This window comes from Saccopteryx leptura, chromosome 3 (genome assembly GCF_036850995.1).
Source record: "Saccopteryx leptura isolate mSacLep1 chromosome 3, mSacLep1_pri_phased_curated, whole genome shotgun sequence".
In the NCBI taxonomy this organism is placed as follows: Eukaryota; Metazoa; Chordata; class Mammalia; order Chiroptera; family Emballonuridae; genus Saccopteryx; species Saccopteryx leptura.
Window position 1 is genome coordinate 314,696,746 of NC_089505.1, and position 6,281 is coordinate 314,703,026.

Genomic DNA, 6,281 nt, shown 5'->3' on the forward strand with positions numbered 1-6,281 from the left:
AATGTGTGTTGCTTATTCATTTCTTTTCATCTTAGTTGGGTGAATTGCTTCCCATCTGAATTGGCTGTCGCTCCAGCATCCTTTCATTGAAAGGCTCGGGATTTCAGTCTTGAGGTCCTTCTCATTTGCTAAAGTTGCACTCATTTGTTGTTGTTGGTTCCCTGCTCAGTGAAACTTATCCAAAAAGTCTGAAAAGTCACAGTCTGAGCTGAGATGGCACTTGCTATGAGCTGTAAAAACCATCAGCTGATCCATGGACCTTTCTTTTATGGGTCCCTGGAGGCTATTTCCAGAAACAGAGAGGAACAATGGTTGGCCTAACTAACTGACCCTTCACCCTAGTGGGTGTGACTATGAACAGCAGTTTCAAGTTTGTTTCTGAGTTTATTTTTCCCTTCTAACTGGTTGTTTTCACAGAAACCATACAAGACAGCTCTATATTAACATCCTGCTTCCATCACATATCTGAATAATTGCTCAATGGTTTCACAGTGCCAACTTTGTTGTACTTGCCTTTAAATTTTATACTTTTCGCTGACTTGCAACCTAATGAAGAGCATACCAAAGAATAAGTAAAATCACAGAATTTGCAATTAAAAAAGAGAAGCTTCCTCAATCTCAGGGTAAATAAACCACTTAGTGTGTATTATTTGATGACATTTCTACAGAAAAGGTGTGTGATAGGATTGGTGACATGTGAAGCGTATTAACCTTGACTCTGCTGTCATAATATGCACATGGTGGTGACTGTGACACCAGTGCATCTCCTAGAGACTGACGCTTCAGTTTCTCAAATGGTGCCATAGAAATTACTGGTTTGAGTGTTACTGGACAGTACATACTGATTGTGTTATAAAAGCAGCAAAGATGTTATATTCAGAATGTTGACTTGCTAACATTGTCAGTAGTTTTTTCCCTCTAGAAATTTCTTTTTTGGGGGAGAAAAAACAGCTTGAGAATAAATTAGAAATTAAGGTGAAAATAAGTAATGCCAATTCCATGTTGATGCAAAGGTTTTAAATATTCCACGTGAGGATTGGGTACTTTAAAATGGTATCCTCCTTTTTTTACCCAAAGTGCTGAATATTGAAACTAGTCAATAAATATTAAATGTTTTTAATTGAAAATAAAATCACCTACATTTCTCAGAGGTCTGGCTTTAGGCACTTCCATTTGGACTATCTTCTGCTTCTCCTTGAATTTATTGTGGCCAATATAGGAGAGAACTTTTTCTTAACAGTAGAATTCTATTTTATAACCATGTAATTTGATTTTACTAAAGCTATTTTTTTGTGTGGGTTTATTGCATGTACTTATTTACTATATTTCTATTCCTATCCTCATTTATTTCTGATGTTTGTACATTTAGCTTGCTAGGAAATAATCCTATGCCTGTCCCCTTCATTTTTCTATGTTACAATTTAGAAAGCAATTCACAAGAATTTCACTTATGCTCTATACATCAGACACAATTTTACTTTCTACGGAGATCATTTTCAGAATGGATTCTTTATGTTCAGTTGCCAAGAAAATAGTTTTTCTTGGCATAGCTATGATTCATATGTATGTATGTATGTATAAATGTAGATATGGGTGTATATATATCATATATTTTATTCTTGTACCTGTCTTTAATTTAAAAAGTTTGCCAGAGAAATGGCAATTTTTAAATAATTCTCTAATTAAAGATTTGGAGATTTAGCTAATATTAGGTGTTCATGCAATTTAATTTTATAGATTTGATTTACTACAATCAATTCTCAGATGATTTTTATGTTGAAGTAAATGTATTATGATGCTATCCTGAACAGTGACCTGAGCTTTCAGTTGTGTATACAGAGAAGTCTGAGATCTCTCTCTGTCTACCATTGTGTTCCTGCTGTTAGACTGTGATGAGCTGGACCCTCAAAACATTTCTAGGTAGGCCAAGTAAAGTGGTGCATTTATAAAAACCACTGTGAAGACTGCACCTCCTAAATAACAGTGTTAGAGTTCTTGCAAATCACCTACTCCAGGGGAAATGTAAAACGTTGCCATTATTGATGACATAATGGTGGTAGTTAATAGAATTGTGTGAATTTGCCTGAAATTATATCTTCCATTGCATTAGAACCTGAACATAGCCATTTAAAAAATCTAGAAATGCCCTGAAGCATGTTTTGTGTTGGGGATTTGAAGAAGAGGAGACCATGTGACATGGTTGCCTAGGAGAGGAGAGATTGCTAGAGTATGAAAGACTAGTACATGGCAAAGACAGGGAAGAATAGACTATTTTATCCTAAGACATAAAATATTCAGATTTGTAACCACTGTAAATGAGAGCTATTACATACTGAGATAATATTCAACATTCCTCAGTTTCTGTATTCAACTATTTTGTTCAATTACATACATATGATGATCTCAGATCCCCCTACCGCCCCAAACCATAAAGTCAATGAATTTACGCAGTGAACCTGTCAGAAATTATTGTGGACCAAAGAGAATGGGAGAGTAAAGGGCTGGCAGACAGGTATTCTGCCAGGTGGATCTTGGTATTTCTTTGGATCAGAGCACATGGATGGGAAACAATTCTGCTACTATTGGGCAGTCCCTGGACAAGACTAATTCAATGGGGAAAATGATTGTATTTTTTTTATTTACTTATTTTTTTTCAGAAACATGCACTTTATTTCAATCCAGGAAGCTAAGCATAATACAAATGATGACTGAAAAATCCATCCATTATCACTTAGCTTGCTTTTTTGTTTTAATAATGTGAGTAAACCAAAGAAAACATACGTAGTTTGGTTTTTTTTTTTTTGTTGTTTTTTTTTTTTTTATCATTTGTATCCTTCATTCACTTCACAGGAGTGGAATCCCTGGGCCTTGTGATAATTTGGGAAGTCTTGACTATCCCTGTGAGAGAAAGAGCCCTGCTGAACTTTACTCAGAATAATGCAGGATAAACTCTTCATAATTCCCAGCAAGAGCCCAGTCACTCCATTTGTAACTTCCTTGTACCAACCATCATTGTTCTTTTTATGTTATTTTATTTTATTTTAATTTAATTTAATTTTTTATTTATCTTAGTGAGAGGAAGGGAGGCAGAGAGACAGAGTCCCACATGTGCCCTGACTAGGATCCACCCAGCAAGCCCACTAGGGGGCCATCTTCTGCCGATCTGGAGTCATTGCTTTATTGAAATCGGAGCCATTTTTTAGTGCCTGAGGTGGAGGCCAGGAAACCATCCTCAGTGCACGAGGTAATTTGCTTGAATCAATTTAGCTATAGCTGCAGGAGGGGAAGACAGAGTAGGAGAGAGAGAGAGAGAGAGAGAGAGAGAGAGGAGAGAGAGAGAGAAGGGACAGGCGGATGGGTGGAGAAGCTGATGGTCGCTTCTCCTATGTGCCCTGACCAGGAATCCAATCCGGGACTTCCACATGCTGGGCCAGTGCTCTACCACTGAGCCAACTGACTCGGGCTTCATTGTTCTTCTTGATGACATGAGTAATCATAAATTACCATAACATTTCCAAATAATTGGAGCCTATAGTAGGCACTCTTCAGTATAAGGATCACTATATTCAATTCCCATTGCCTCCTCTTCTTCGTGATCTTCTAGGGGAGGATATTGGGGGGGGGGGATGGGGAGATTTACCAAAGACTGGGACTTCCATAGGTGGTGCTGATACCTCAGAAATATTTTCTTGGACTCTGGCCACAAATCCCATTAAAGGTAACTGAAGATTTATCTGTAGAATGGAGGGAGAAGGAGGAGCAAGAGCTACTGGATTCTGGATATACAAGTTTCTTCATTCATTTGATTCTGAAGGTTTGTTTGTGAAGTTATGAAAGGAGGGCATCTATAATGAACGGGAACCCTACTATTGGGGAAATATGGTGAGACGCAAGTCTATTCATACTGTAGAACTGAACAGGATGACCTGCAAAGACACTGGGAGGAGAAGGAGTAGAAACAGCAATGGGAACTCCTACAGTCCCATCTCCACTGCTCTCCTGACTGCTTCTCTGACTACTTGGGTGGCTTCTTCCACTACTCCTACTGCTATAAATTCCATTACTTTGATTCATAGACATGTCCTCACAGGACTCAGCTGCAAGGGAGTCATAAGACAGGTTGTGCTAGATATGTGATCATTTGGTATCACTGGAGGGGGCCTGAGGGTTTATGAGTTGGAGGTGTTATACACACAGCCTGTTCATCTTCATATTCTGGGTACCACTCACCTTTACTCTATGTACAATGTCATTTAGAATTGTATAGTCAATAAGTTTTCTAATATAATAAAGCATCTTCAAGGGTAGCTGGAACAATAATCTTATGTGTCTTGAAGTATTTTTTTTTTAAATGAAAGGAGGGGAGATAGCGACACAGACTCCCACATATACCCTGATTGGGATCCATCCACCAAACCCTGTCTGGGGATGATGTTTGAATCAACCAAGCTATTTTTATTGCCTGAGGCAGATACTCAACCAACTGAGTTATCCACAGTGCCCAGGGCTGATGCTCGGACCAACTGAGCCACTGGCTGCAAGAGGGGAAGAGGGAGAGAAGCGGGAGAGAGAGGAAAAAAAGCAGATGATCACTTCTAATGTTTGTCCTGACCCGAACAAAACCTGGGATGTCTGCATGCCAGGCTGATGCTCACTCTATCCACTAAGCAAACTGGCCAGGGCCTTGAAGTGTTTTTATTGTTAATCAAAATTTTAAATTTTTCTTCTTTCTATCTTCTCTTTATGAATATCAACGGTTTGTGAATTATGATTGATTGACAATTTCATCCTTTGTAGCTGGGATGCCTGGATAGCTAGCATCTGTAGTACATTGTTGGCCATGGTGTTTATCATATAGGTAACACTTGCTAAGCATTGAGTGGTGTAGGTTTTGGTTTATTCTTGTGCTTGCTGCTTATCTGCTGACTGGATGTAGTTGTTTTTATAGTAATCAGCAACCCATTCGAGATTTGTGTAACTGTTGAAGAGGGACTGGCAGCCAACCGCTGGGGTTTCCTCCTCCAGCAGCATCTGAAGCTCTGCCATCTTCACATCCTTCTCCGCACATAGACTGCAGAGGTAGTAGGGAAACCCAAGACTTGGAGAAACTGATTATCTATATTTTTTAAACAGCCCAGTGTGTCAAATGAGTTAACACTCTCAGGTCCCTCGAAGCATGATATTAAAAACATTTTATTTAGATTGGTATTTCACATATTCACCTCTTCCTCCTTAAACCTAATCAATGCTTGATTGTCATGAAAACTATGTTTTGGTCATCCAGGGAATATCTCTTTCCAGTAAACTGATATTTTTATTTTACTAAACAGTCTTAATTTTTTTAAAAATTGAAATGTTCTTTGACACATTTACAAACATCATCTCTTCATACTTAATTAAAGCAGTGATTTTCAATTTCACTTCCTTTATGGGAAATGTTTAGCTCTTTAGTTCTGTAGTGTTTATCTGGTTCTAGGTGTCTGCACTATTTCAATTCCAATTTTAGTATCAATTTTAATAACTTTATTTCTATGACAAAGTATGTGAGTTTTGCCAAAGTCAATCCAGTGAGCCTCTGTGTCTAACCTTTTAGTTTTCTCAATTGTTTTAGAGCCTTATTTTCTAAAGCTCCTATTCCAATTGCTTTCTGATTCATATTTGGTGATTGGTTGCCACCCAGTGCAAAACTACTTCATTTATTGATTTTGCTTTTCTCTCCAAATATGACAGGATTTTGAGGTGAAAAATTTTTTTTGTGGGTGTAAAACAAGTTATACCTTTTTCTTTATGTCATTTTTGTCACTTAAAAAGGAAATGTCTTCTTATTTTTTTGCACTTTTCATTAAGTTGGTCATTTTATTTTCTAATTGTCTCATTCTTCCACTGGTGATCACGGCATTTGTATTTGATCTGCCACATATTTCAACAATCAAAGCAAAAAGAATATCTACACTCATGAATAAGGAAATTTTGTTTTAGTTCAATTAATATATATTTTTAATTTTTTTATTTTTCCGAAGCTGGAAACGGGGAGGCAGTCAGACAGACTCCCGCATGCGCCCGATTGGGATCCACCCGGCATGCCCACCAGGGGGCGATGCTCTGCCCATCTTGGGGCGTCACTCTGCCGCAATCAGAGCCATTCTAGCACCTGAGACAGAGACCACAGAGCCATCCTCAGTGCCCGGGCAAACTTTGCTCCAGTGGAGCCTTGGCTGTGGGAGGAAAAGAGAGAGACAGAGAGGAAGGAGAGGGGGAAGGGTGGAGAAGCAGATGGGCAC

At 38.5% G+C, this 6,281-nt stretch overlaps 1 pseudogene; it reads right to left on the bottom strand.

Annotated features, from left to right (window-relative positions):
• Positions 1–2,925: 2,925 nt before the first annotated feature.
• LOC136398547 (abl interactor 2-like) lies at positions 2,926–5,046 on the bottom strand (annotated as a pseudogene).
• Positions 5,047–6,281: the final 1,235 nt, after the last annotated feature.